Raw genomic sequence first — 14,333 nt, 5'->3', positions numbered from 1 at the left:
AGCAGACTTTAGCTTTAGATTTGTCATGAATTCTACAGTAAAATTGCATGAAAATTGTTTTGGGTGTAGTGGTTGTCACCCACAACAAGATTATCCACTGAATAATTTATGTATGTAATTTATGTTTTTAATTTTATTTAGTGACAGGAAAAAGTTTTTTGTTGATATTTTCAATTTAGAGCTCCTTTAAAAAACAGTAGGCTACAGTAGAAAAAACTTCTAATACCTTGTAACTGAAATTCATATAATGGGCAAGACAATGCACTGTTTATTTGGTAGCCTATATCAAAGGGAGAAAGGAGGTAAAATGCATTGCTGAAAAACGGGCGTCTCTGTCACTTCTGGCTGTTTTCACCATCCGTACGATAATACCACAAACAGATCTGCATTAAAAATCCGTGGTGCAGCTAGCTTGACGACGGCTCACAAATGACGGCTCACTTGACCGCAGTCCAACTCTCACGCATTCCCCACCCCCAGAACAACGCCACGAGGTTCCGTCGTTGACGGACCTGGCCTGATGCGGGCAACTTTAGCGAAGTCATCTAGCAGAAGAGCTAGCAATGTCTTCCTGCAAAGACCTCTCATGTTGACGGTCACTGTACTACGGCTGTCAATCTTCCCCCAAAATCAGATTCAAATTTTGAATGTTTTTTTGTGTTAAAAATTTGAATACTATTCGAAATTTTCCTTGGTATAGGCTATAGCCTAGGCCTACCACTGCATTTTTATATTTTTTGTGTTATAATGACGTTATTTTAATCTTTCGCATCACATGCAAAAGTGAGCGTCTCGCAGCCTGACAAGCCGGAGACGTGTTGTTCCGCCTCACTTCAAGTCGCTGTCATTAAGTTTTAACCTGCAAAGGCGGCAGTGCCGCAACATTGTAGGAATTTATGAAAGCCCTTGTGAACATTTCAATAGTTACGCATTAAAACAAAATTTATTTGCAATTACTCTATTGAATGACCCCGAAGCATGAGCAAATGGGCTGTGTCACTTCGGATCAAAGAGATGCGCCCTGTCACTGTCAGCACAGGGCTGACAGGGCACCCTCCGCTGAGAAGAGAGGAGAGGGGAGAGGCTTCTCTGACAGTCACGTATTTCCTAAAAAAAAAACAAAAAAAACCCCCATCTTTTAGGGCACAGTAGAGCGCCGTCTTTTGTTGTTGTTGTCGTTGTTGTTGTTTTTTGTTTTGTTTTTCAAAATATTCGAACCTTAGTTTTCAATATGCTTTTTTTTTTTTTTTTTTTAACAATAATTCGAATTGTTTTCGAATAGCGAAGTTCGGTCTGACAGCCCTACACTGTACCAACTGAACTGAGACGAGTTGAGCAGTGTACTATTGAAAGAGCTGATATAGACGCGAAATGGGCTATGGAAGTGAGCGCAAAATTCGAAAAAATAGGTTAATTATCAACCGCATAGAAATCAACATATGGTCAACAATCACTTTTAATAGTGGAAAAAAAAAGCTTATGCTTATTTTTCTTTTGCATAAATAAGTGAGATATTGTTTGTTTACAACTGCAATTGCACTTTATTTCCTACCTCCGGCACCGTAACGCTCCGTTTCTACCATGCTGTCAACGCCCGAGTAGGAAAAATCCAACGCCTCCACGGTCAGATGATCAACGGAACCGCTTAATACATTCAACACATATTGCATGCATTTAAACAGTGGAAATTCTTATGTCAATACAGAGCGTTTCTCCATACTGCAATGCCATTAGCGCATTTGATCATAGACATAGACGCCGCATCGAGCGCTGAGCCGTACGTCAACGTCACCACCATATTGGATGTGGCAAGGCTGCGCTGTAAACTAATACAAGTGAATGGACTTAATTTCATAAAGCGCCTTTCTTTAAAGACATTTACGTTAATGCCTCTCGTTTATTCATTCACACACACACTAATATACTTGGGAAACAGTTAGGCCCCAAAAACAATGTGTTTGATCTTCTCAGATGGCTAAGATAAGAACTTTATTGATCCCACACAGGAGTAACTCACCTTACATCAGCTATAGAGAACAAGGTAGTGCCGAAAAACAATACACAGTATATACAGTGCCCTCCAAAAGTATTGGAACAGTGAGGCCAATTCCTTTATTTTTGTTGTAGACTGAAAATATTTGGGTTTGACATCAAAAGATGAATATGGGACAAGAGATCAACATTTCAGCTTTTATTTCCAGGTATATACATCTGGATCTGATACACAACTTAGAAGATAGCACCTTTTGTTTGAACCCACCCATTTTTCATGAGAGCAAAAGTATTGGAACATGTCACTGACAGGTGTGTTTTGTGGCCCAGGTGTCTCCCAGTTACATTGATTATTCAAACAATAAATAGCACTGAATGTCTGAGCTCAGTTTCAGATTGGGTACGATAGATTTTGCCTGTGCAGACTGCATTTAGAGGTGGAACCAACATGAAAACCAGAGAGCTGTCTATGGGTGAAAAAGAAGCAATTGTGAATCTGAGAGAAGATGGACAATCAATCAGAGCCATTGCACAAACAATGGCCATAGCCAGTACAACCATTTGGAATGTCCTGAAGAAGAAAGAAACCACTGGTGTACTAAGCAACAGACGTCGAACAGGTAGACCAAGGAAAACATCAGCAGTTGATGACAGAAACATTGTGAGAGCTGTAAAGAAAGACCCTAAAACAACTGTTAGTGACATCAGCAACAACCTCCAGAGGGCAGGAGTGAAGGTATCACAATCTACTGTTCGCAGAAGACTTCATGAACAAAAGTACAGAGGCTACACCAGAAGATGCAAACCACTCATTAGCAAGAAGAATAGGAATATGGGGTTCCATTTGTGCCAAAAATATGTCGACACGCGCACTGTCTATGTCTATTAAACACTGAACTCTCCTTGTGTCATTTGACTTTGTCATTACATCGTGTCGTCATGCTGTGTCATTTGACAAAGCGTTGTTATGATGGGTTGTTTGACAGTGTCATTATGATGTGTTATGTTGTGTTGTCTTGCTCTGTATTATACTAAGTGTTGTTTGACAGTGTCTTTACGTCGTTACTATGTGTCGTCTTGATGTGTCGTTTGACAACGTCGTTGCTATGCGTCGTTACTGCGTGTCGTTGCTATGCGTCGTTACTATGTGTCGTTTGACAACGTCGTTGCTATGCGTCGTTACTATGTGTCGACTTGATGTGTCGTTTGACAACGTTGTTGCTATGCGTCGTTGCGCGCCGCTATCGCGCGTCGCTATCTATGTGTCGCCTTGATGTGTCGCTTGACAACGCTTGTTGTTTGACAACGTCGTTGCTATCGTCGTTATTGTGTGTCGTTTGACAACGCGTCGTTGCTATCGTCGTTACTATGTGTTGTTTGACAACGTCGTTACTATCGTCGTTGCTGCTATGTGTCGCTTGACAACGTCGTTCTGCTATGCGTCGTTACTATGTGTCGTTTGACAACGTCGTTGCTATGCATCGTTACTATGTGTCGCCTTGATGTGTCGTTTGACAACGTCCTTATGCCTGGCTACCGCGGTGGCACACGGCGCCTTTCCCGACTTACCCTTTGCGGTCGGCGGAGGAATCACGATCTGCACATTAACTTCACCTATAGCAGTGGCGAGGGACACAGTCAGTACACACACACACATAATTCAAGTCCCCCCGCTGCAACAGGTGACACGGAACCATAAAAATACTTAATTCGATTTAACACTGGTTTTACAAAAATATGAACATACATGGATAATATTACACATAGGTTTTGAGAATGTTCACAAAAATACAAGATTTAAAATAAAATACATGATAATATTTGGAACACATTGACACAGCTACACAATAAACATTAGTCAGAGTGATCAGAATTTATTTAAATGTTACAATACAGTAATGCAATAAAATAATAATCAAGGGGCATCATTGTTAATCACTGCTTTCACACAAAATTACACTGGAAACACAGGGCCAACAGTCACCAGTGTCCACTCAACTTCAAAGTTTACTGAGCACCTCATGTAGTTGGGTTTAAAGATACCATTTCACTTCAAAAGTAACACAAATAACAAAAATATTGATTAGACTGTATTTCACTCCAAATAAATCTGAACTGTCGTCTTCTTTTGTAGAATGTTCTTTGGTATAACAAGAAAGTAAGCAACGATCTCACGCGCAGTGAAAAATCTTCTAAAATACTCTATGTTTTTATTTCCACCAAGTCAGATGCACAATTTTTCCATGTGTCTCTTGGGTTCCTCCTCACGGACTGAAGGATGAACTGAACTAGCGTGGCCCAAGGATGGCGCTCACACCAAAGTGGTGACGTCACAGTTACCACCACCCACCCTGTGGTGAACAAACAAACCGTAAACAGCAGTGTTTAAGAAAAATTAAACATTTCCAAATGGAGTTTCATGATCAATTGACACAATCTGTATCAAAAGACAGGAAAGGACATAGAAACAAAGGTAGCACACATCACAGGACCCATCAGTCTTGTGGTCACACTCAACTTGGTCCTGAACAGACACTCCACGGCAAAACCTGCAGAGGGAAAAAAAACTATATAGCAAAATCAGTCTCCAAAACACATGTACCATACGTACATGTGCAACCTGTGTAGTGTAACAGGCTGGATTTGACAATTCCACTTTCAAAGTAAAAGCCTATAGTTGTTAGATGAACACATTTCAGCATTCAATGCACATGCAACAAGTATTAGCGACAGAGTGAGTGACACAATTACGCTGAAAAATAATGACACAAATATGAAGTACAGGGCATTACCCTGTGGCTGACAATTTAGGCGTGGTGGTATGGTACTATATACAGTGCCTTGCAAAAGTATTCATCCCCCTTGAACTTTTCCACATTTTGTCATGTTTTAAGCACAAATCTATATGTATTTTATTGGGATTTTATGTGACAGACCAGACCACCACAAAGTGTTGCATAATTGTGAAGTGTAAAAATGATACATGGTTTTAATTTTTTTTCTACAAATAAAAAACATAAAAGTGTGGTGTGCAAAAGTATTCACCCCCCTGAGTCAATACTTTGTAGAACCACCTTTTGCTGCAATGACGGCTGCAAGTCTTTCGGGGTAAGTCTCTACCAGCGATACACATATAGAGACTGAAATGTTTGCCCATTCTTCCTTCGCCCCAGTCTCAAGTCTTTTGCAGACTCCTAACAGGTTTTCTTCCAAGATTGTCCTGTATTAGGCTCCATCCATCTTCCCATCAACTCGGACTGGCTTCCCTGTCCCTGTTGAAGAAAAGCATCCCCACAGCATGATGCTGCCACCACCATGTTTCACAGTGGGTATGGTGTGTTCAGGGTGATGTGCAGTGTTAGTTTTCTGCCACACATAGTGTTTTGCATTTAGGCCTAAAACTTCAATTTTGGTCTCATCTGACCAGAGCACCTTCCTCCACATGTTTGTTGTGACCCCCACATGGCTTGTGGCAAACTGCATGGCTTTGTTTCAACAATGGCTCTCTTCTTGCCACTCTTCCATAAAGGCCTGATTTGTGGAGTACATGACTAATAGTTGTCCTGTGGACAGATTCTCCCACCTGAGCTGTGGATCTCTGCAGCTCTTCCAGAGTTACCATGGGCCACTTTGCTGCTTCTCTGATCAGTGCTGTCCTTGCCCTGCCTGTCAGTTTAGGTGGACGGCCATTATCTTGGTAGGTTTGCAGTTGTGCCATACTCTTTTCCATTTTCAGGTGATGGATTGAGCAGTGCTCTGTCAGATTTTCAAAGCTTGGGATATTTTTCATATCCTAACCATGCTTTAAACTTCTCCACAACTTTATCCCTGACATGTTTGGTGTGTTCCTTGGGCTTCATGATGCTGTTTGTTCACTAACGTTCTCTAGCAAACCTCTGAGGCCTTCACAGAACAGCTGTAAATTTACACTGAGATTAGATTACACACAGGTGGACTCCATTTACTAATTAGGTGACTTCTGAAGGCAACTGGTTGCACTGGATTTTATTTAAGGGTATCAGAGTAAAGGGGGGTGAATACTTTTGCACACCACACTTTTCTGTTTTTTATTTAGAGAAAAAAAAAAATTAAAACCATGTATCATTTTCCTTCCACTTCATAATTATGCACCACTTTGTGTTGGTCTGTCACATAAAATCCCAATAAAATACATATAGATTTGTGCTTAAAACATGACAAAATGTGGAAAAGTTCAAGGGGGATGAATACTTTGGCAAGGCACTGTATATAGTACCATACCACCACGCCTAAATTGTCAGCCACAGGGTAATGCCCTGTACTTCATATTTGTGTCATTATTTTTCAGCGGTAATTGTGTCACTCACTCTGTCGCTAATACTTGTTGCATGTGCATTGAATGCTGAAATGTGTTCATCTAACAACTATAGGCTTTTACTTTGAAAGTGGAATTGTCAAATCCAGCCTGTTACACTACACTGGTTGCACATGTACGTATGGTAAATGTTGTTTGGAGACTGATTTTGCTATGTAGTTTTTTTTCCCTCTGCAGGTTTTGCCGTGGAGTGTCTGTTCAGGGCCAAGTTGAGTGTGACCACGAGACTGATGGGTCCTGTGATGTGTGCTACCTTTGTTTCTATGTCCTTTCCTGTCTTTTGATACAGATTGTGTCAATTGATCATGAAACTCCATTTGGAAATGTGTAATTTGTCTTAAACACTGCTGTTAACGGTTTGTTTGTTCACCACAGGGTGGCTGTGGGTAACTGTGACGTCACCACTTTGGTGAGCGCCATCCTTGGGCCACGCTAGTTCAGTTCATCCTTCAGTCCGTGAGGAGGAACCCAAGAGACACATGGAAAAATTGTGCATCTGACTTGGTGGAAATAAAAACATAGAGTATTTTAGAAGATTTTTCACTGCGTGTGAGATCGTTGCTTACTTTCTTGTTATACCAAAGAACATTCTACAAAAGAAGACAGTTCAGATTTATTTGGAGTGAAATACAGTCTAATCAATATTTTTGTTATTTGTGTTACTTTTGAAATGAAATGGTATCTTTAAACCCAACTACATGAGGTGCTCAGTAAACTTTGAAGTTGAGTGGACACTGGTGACTGTTGGCCCTGTGTTTCCAGTGTAATTTTGTGTGAAAGCAGTGATTAACAATGATGCCCCTTGATTATTATTTTATGGCATTACTGTATTGTAACATTTAAATAAATTCTGATCACTCTGACTAATGTTTATTGTGTAGCTGTGTCAATGTGTTCCACATATTATCATGTATTTTATTTTAAATCTTGTATTGTTGTGAACATTCTCAAAACCTATGTGTAATATTATCCATGCATGTTCATATTTTTGTAAAACCAGTGTTAAATCGAATTAAGTATTTTTATGGTTCCGTGTCACCTGTTGCAGCGGGGGGACTTGAATTGTGTGTGTGTGTGTGTGTGTGTGTGTGTACTGACTGTGTCCCTCGCCAGTGCTATAGGTGAAGTTAATGTGCAGATCGTGATTCCTCCGCCGACCGCAAAGGGTAAGTCGGGAAAGGGGCGCCCGGTGCCACCGCGGTAGCCAGGCATAAGGACGTTGTGAAACGACACATAGCAACGACGTTGTCAAACGACACATCAAGACGACACAGCAACGACACGCAGTAAGGACGCATAGCAACGACGTTGTCAAACGACACATCAAGACGACACAGTAACAACGCATAGCAACGACGTTGTCAAACGACACATCAAGTCGACACATAGTAACGACGCATAGCAACGACACGCAGTAACGACACATAGCAACGACGTTGTCAAACGACACATCAAGACGACACATAGTAACGACGTAAAGACACTGTCAAACAACACTTAGTATAATACACAGCAAGACAACACAACATAACACATCATAATGACACTGTCAAACAACCCATCATAACAACGCTTTGTCAAATGACACAGCATGACAACACGATGTAATGACAAAGTCAAATGACACAAGGAGAGTTCAGTGTTTAATAGACATAGACAGTGCGCGTGTCGACATATTTTTGGCACAAATGGAACCCCATAAAAGGTACAGAGATGAGCCTCAAAAATTCTGGGAAAAAGTTTTATTATTTACAACACTTCACATAAACCTCCACTGCCATCTCGTGTTTTCGAGGTGTAACTGCAGAGTGACACAAACACACCACTGCAGAAGTAAAATGCTCACAATGGCAAAGGCGACGTGCATAGGCTACGTACGTAGGGTCTAAGCACAACCATAAATCCCGTTAGTCAGAGGGCAGCATGCTATGGGGGGTGGACATGCAACGGGCGCAGAGATGGGCAAAAATACATTAAAATTGTCACGACCTGTCCTCCGTGATGCTTGGTGTGTGTGTGTGTGTGTGTGTGTGTGTGTGCTTTTAGGGGTTTTTTCAGTCATTTGAGTGAGTGGGTGTATGGCTGGTGTGTTTTTTGTTTTTGTCTCTCTACCTGTTCTCTCCCTCCGCTCTCTTCTCTCAATCAACACACCGGCCCCGCAGCAGTAATCAACACACCGGTCTGCTATCAAGCCATCATCCTCATCTTCAAGTATCCCGCAGCAACAATCAGTCTCCGCTGGGTCGTTGCCGTTTACGGTAGTACGTCTAGCTCCTAGCTTGCTGTTCTGTGCCCAGCTTAGCCTCTGCCTGCTTTTGCTTTTTCCCGCTTGAACTAATTCTTGTTTCTGTCCAGGATCTCCTGCCGCCAGCCACGCCACACTGGACCCCCTCTGCCCCGTTTTCTCCACAGTCACCCCCCTTTGACTCAATACACATTTTAAACTTACCTGACCTTGTCCGCCTGCTGCATTTGGGTCCAGCCCAAGTCGTGACAAAAATGTATTTTGATACAAAATACAAAATACCCCTCAAATAAATGTATCAAGATAAAATACAAAATACTGGTGGCAAAAATGTATCAAAATAAAATACATGTATTTTGTATTTTCAAATACAGAAAATACTTTTTTTCTTCCTTTTTAGCAGCGACCCGCAGCTCTATAGGTCACTCTGTCGGTTGGTCAGTTGGTCGGTTGGTCCACAAAGCTTTTCGTGAATAACTCAAAAAGACTTGGACCAAAAATGCTCAAAATTTGCATACTGGAACTAGAGACGATGAGTAACTATACCAGAAAGAATGCCCACGATTCGTCCATAGGTGGCGCTATACTAACCGATTCAAATCTTTTTGTGAATAACTCAAAAGTCCTTGACCAACAATGTTCAAAATTTACGTGCTGCAATAAGAGACCACAAGTAACTATGCCAGAAAGAACAATCATGATTCATCCATTAATGCCGTGTTAGTAGCAAATTTGGTCAAAGCTATTGCAAATCTGTGCTTGTTTTCTCACAATTTGGTATAGCAGAGTATTCAGGTTTGGGCTAGTGTGGGTCTATCCACGTGAGCAGCATGCCTGGCAAGTCTAGTCTAGCTGTGCTGTGAACTGTCCACCAACGGTCTAGCTAAACAGCAGCAAGATACTGTAGCTACTGTAGCTAGTTCACTTGTTTGCTGTCTTACTTGGAGCCTTTGGAGCCCTGTGTTCAAATTTTTTCAAATGAAAAAGATAAAAAAAAAAAAAAAAGCTAGGGACATTTAGGCTACCTTAAAATATTATTCACTGATTTAGATTCAGACAACTTTATTCATCCCACATGAGGCAGTTCATTTGTAGCATATTCATCCCAAGCATTCACCATAACAACATACAATTTCCTATGTTATGTACAGTCCAGTAAAACAGACCACTAAGTCATTGAAGGGCACATTGAATGGCCCAAGTTTAAAAAAACATATAGATTTAAAAAAAAAAGTAAAAAAATATTGTTACATCCAATATTATAAGAATGTGTAGCCTATTATTTTTGTTTTTTGATTCGTGGAGAAAGTATTTTGAGTATTTTAAAGGCGCTGTATGTAAGAATGTGGCCAAAACGGTTACTGCACTCAAATTTAAAATACTGCCACGAGTCGTGTCCGCCCCCCCTCCCCTACAGATTCGAGGTTGCTGGACAGCAGCACACTGGAGACTGATTTGTTTGCCCACGGGCGGCTGCCGTGGCAGGGCTGCGTCGCCACGTTGCCGCGTCTGTGGTCTTCGGTTTTGCAGCGGACCGTTCGAGCAAGTCCGGCTTCTCTGCTGCTAATGCTGCTGCCGGGATACAGCTGAGGAGACTGCTAATGCTATGTACTGGGACACTGCTAATGCTGCTGCTGGGATACAGCTGAGGAGGAGCCAGCTGCTAATGCTATGTACCGGGACACTGCTAATGCTGCTTGCCGTGCTGCTGTAGCTCAGTCGTAACTGTAACTGATGCTGAGACTCTACTGACTGTGTGACTGGTAGATGGCGGTGGGTGGCACAAAAGGCCAAAACACAAATTCAAAACATAAACATGATTTGCAGACCGTAAATTTTTTTTTAAATGCAAATATTCTGGCTGTACTATTGTTGTCAGTGAGATCAGTATGTTATATGAACATTATTCCTTAGTCTCTGTGACATATTAGGATGATTTTATGACTATTTGCTTTAGATTTCTTACATATAGCTCCTTTAAATACAAAATTACTCCACTCAAAAGTATTTTGTTACAAATTACATTTGCTTTTTATCGGTCTTGTCAAATACAAATTACAAAATACTCAAATGTAATTGAAATACATATTTTAAATGCAAGTAATAGAAATACTGCCCATCCCTGGTCTCGGGGCGGCGAGCGGCTTACCAGGTGTAGCTGGTTTTCCAGTTCGCACCTGCCAAGGCTTCCCATTTCCTCATTAATACACATCTTTCTCCAGTAGAGGTGTCTTGCTGTCCGGTGCTAAAGAAAATAATCCATACCATGGCCACACTTAAATCTGTTGGGTCAGGGAACCTAATTAAAGATAGTTAGCAGCACTATTGCTATACCTAAAGAGTGCACTTTCTGGTCGCGCTACAGAGACGTCACTCTCAGAGAGCGAGAGAGAGAGAGAGAGAGAGAGAGAGAGATTGACAAGCCAGCAGGGCCCTTCTTGTGTGGGTTGTAATGTTAATTGCCAGTAGAGGATGGCCATGACTACTGTGTGTTGGGAAATGAGCAAGCAGTGGCTGCTCGTGATAATCTGGCTTCATGCAGGAGCTGCTTCTGCATGTCTGCTCAGCAAAGGGAAGCCCCTTGCCATTCATTTGGCAGACCTCCACCAGCCCCTTCTCAGGGCCTGCAGCCAGCTAAGCGCTCTTGGTTGGTGGGTCCGGTTGTGGGGGGCAGGGGCCCCATCATGGTGCTCCCCTGACTCCATTATTACAGTTTCACTAGGGGTGAACGGACTGTGTCATATGGGATCCCTGCTCCTGGGCCCTCTGCTGGGTTGGATAGGAGCCCCTTCTCCCCTGGGTCGGAGGAGGAGATAGACATTATTGGCCTTGGGCCCTTGGAGAATAATGTGCTGGCCTCAGAGGGGCAGCAAGTGCCTGTAAAGGTGTATGACCAGCAGTCACCTCTCCTTTAGGAAATTATTGGCTGGGCTGCTTTGGCTCTGGGGCTTGACCTGCCAGCTGATAAGGGTGATGACACAGGTGGGCGACCCACACAGGGGGGATAGGCTGTGGGCCATTGCCCCCCATGGATCAGGCTTTGGCTGCCTTGGTGGCTCCGTCAAAGTCCCTCTTGGTTAAGGCAAACTGCCCGAGTAGAGATTGCAAGGTAATGGATGGTTTGTTGAGAAAAATGCATGAAGCCATGGCAGTCCAGGGACAGCTGGCAAGCACAGGTACCATACTGTTCCTGTACCAGCGCCATCTGGCTGGCCAGCTAGAATAGGGGTGTAGTACGGATCTAATAGCTGAACTACAACGTGTCTCCTCACTTCTTCCAGAGTTCATGAGAGAGCAGGGTGAAGCAGCTGGCAGTGCTACTGCAAGTTTTTGGGTGGCCAGGCACCATCTCTGGCTGTCATAGTCCATGCTGCAGCCAGAGGTTAGGGCATATCTGCTCAAACTGCCTGTTGAGCCATCTACCTTGTTTGGGCCTGATGCATCCATGATGATTCAGCAGGGCCAGGAAGCCTGTGCTGTGCTAAGGAGGTGTCAGGCACCTTGAAGCAAGGTCAGGGCTGGCAGCGGCCTCAGCTGCAACAGCCCAAGCAACCTTAGCCTGCTTGGGGGGAGGAAGACCTGCGGGACCAATGACCCAGTGGTATAGTTTACAGTTCTGAAGTGCTCCTCCTCTGAGGAGAGTGGCTGCATTTTCCATTATTGCAGACCACCAGCACGGGGAGGTCTGGTGCTCGAAAATCTTCACTCTCATGGCGAAGTCAGCTATCAGGGAAGTGAAGGAAGAAGATCAGCAGGCAGGGTTTTATTCCTGCTATTTTCTTGTTCCGAAGAGGGACGGGTTGCTCAAGCCTGTCTTAGACCTCAAGGACCCTCAGAGCCTCTGTGGCAGCAGGGTCTCAAAATACTAAACTATTTATGACTAGTTAATATGTGCACAGACAGAGGAGCAGTGCTGCCATCATGTGTCTGTGCTGTTGGATCACATTCAGGGTCTGGGGATGTGCATCAATGAGAAAAAGTGCAGTCTCCAGCCTGCACAGGCCACCCAGTTTCTAGGCATGTGGCTGGATGCCAGAGACGGGCTGGTGATGCTGTCACAGGAGATGCAAGTTTCAATCAGGACATGCCTCACTAATTTTCAGCTGGGTGCCAGGGTCACGTGGTGGCTGTGTCTCCGCCTCTTCTACACACATGTCCAGTCCGCAGTGACAGCTGCAGGCAACGGTGCTCGTTACCGTGCAGCTCAGGTGATAAGAGGACCCAGCCAGCATCTCAAGGGGGAGTAGGCTTGGTCCAGTACTGCGCCAGGTACTCTCTACAGATGCATCCCTGGAGGGGTGGGGCGCACTCCACGAGGGCAGGAGCACCTGCTGGAAGCACATCAGTGCTCTAGAACTGAGAGACATTCACCTGGCCCTCCAGCATTATCTCCTGAGTCTGCAAGGCCGTCACATGCTAGAAAGAGTTGTACTGGACTGGTGAACCAGGGGGCTGACCGACTCTCCATGGGAGGCCAAAGTCCTAGGGACTGGAGGCTGCACCCAGAGGTGGTCAGAGAGACCTGGCACCACTTCGGCAGAGCAGTGGCCAACCTGTTTACAACCAGGGACAATACCCATTGTCCACTGTTCTTTTCGATGGGTCGGGATTCCACCCCCCGGGTGTCGATGCCATGGCACACCAGTGGCCTCAGGGCCTGCTGTATGCGTTTCCCCATTCACTCTTCTCCCAAATCTGCTGCAGAGAGTTCGGAAGGAAGAAGTCGGATCCTGGTTGTCCCAAATTGGCCCAACATGACATGGTTCTCGGGGGTAGTGCCTCTCCTAGCCGTGAGGCCATGGGAGCTCCCTGTCCAGCAGGACCTTCTGAGTCAGGCTAGGGGGCCCTGCTCCATCCCTTTCCACAGGGGCTCAAACTTTGGGCCTGGCCCCTGAGAGGGCCGGTCTGCAAGTCTTTGGACTTGCGCAGTCAGCTGTTCAGACCACGCAGAGTGCTTGGGCACTGTCCACAAGGGCTGCATACTCTTACCGCTGGGAGCTATTTGCATCATGGTGCATAACTAACCAGATCGATGCACTGACATGTGCAGCCCCAGAGGGTCTCCGGTACCTGCAGGGGCTTCTTGAGGCAGGAAAATCACATTCAACCCTTGGAGGAATGGTGGCAGCTATCAGGGCTGTTTGTACAGGGCATTATAGGCTGCAGATGGTGACTGTAGCCTCATCTCTCAGTTCTTGAAGAGTGCGCAGAGGCTTGCACTGCTCCAAGGAGGGTAGTGAGTGTCATAAAGATGCAAATCTCTATCCTGTTAGAGCCCTGAAGGTCTATGTCTGACGCACTGCAGCATTTAGAAAGACAGACCAAGTCTTTGTCTGCTTTAAGGCCTAGGCTGTTTCATTAGGTCGTGGAGACAATTCATTCTTGTCAGGATGCCAGGGTGATGTTATATATTATTGTCAGTGGACTGGCAGCAGGCTGGCCAACTGAGCGGTCTTCCTACATCCAACCCAACCTGTGGACCTGCATCTGCTCTATCTCCTTGGGCTCCTTGTGGTGTGAAGGGTTCCCATAGATATGATAAAACTACTGGGTGGGGAGATAATCTCGATATGATAGAGAACATTTAATTACATTGTAACCTTGGTTCTCTGAGTGAGGAGATTATCTCACCAGGCTCAAGGCCGCTTGGTACCCATTCCAGTCAGTGTTAATCAGTGGGTGCATGCGCAAGGTGGGGCTTTTATAGCCTTGCTATAAAATGGCTTTCATAGTGTAGCACTG

Source organism: Epinephelus fuscoguttatus, linkage group LG9 (assembly GCF_011397635.1).
Source record: "Epinephelus fuscoguttatus linkage group LG9, E.fuscoguttatus.final_Chr_v1".
In the NCBI taxonomy this organism is placed as follows: domain Eukaryota; kingdom Metazoa; phylum Chordata; class Actinopteri; order Perciformes; family Serranidae; genus Epinephelus; species Epinephelus fuscoguttatus.
Note: the sequence above shows the minus strand (reverse complement) of the source record.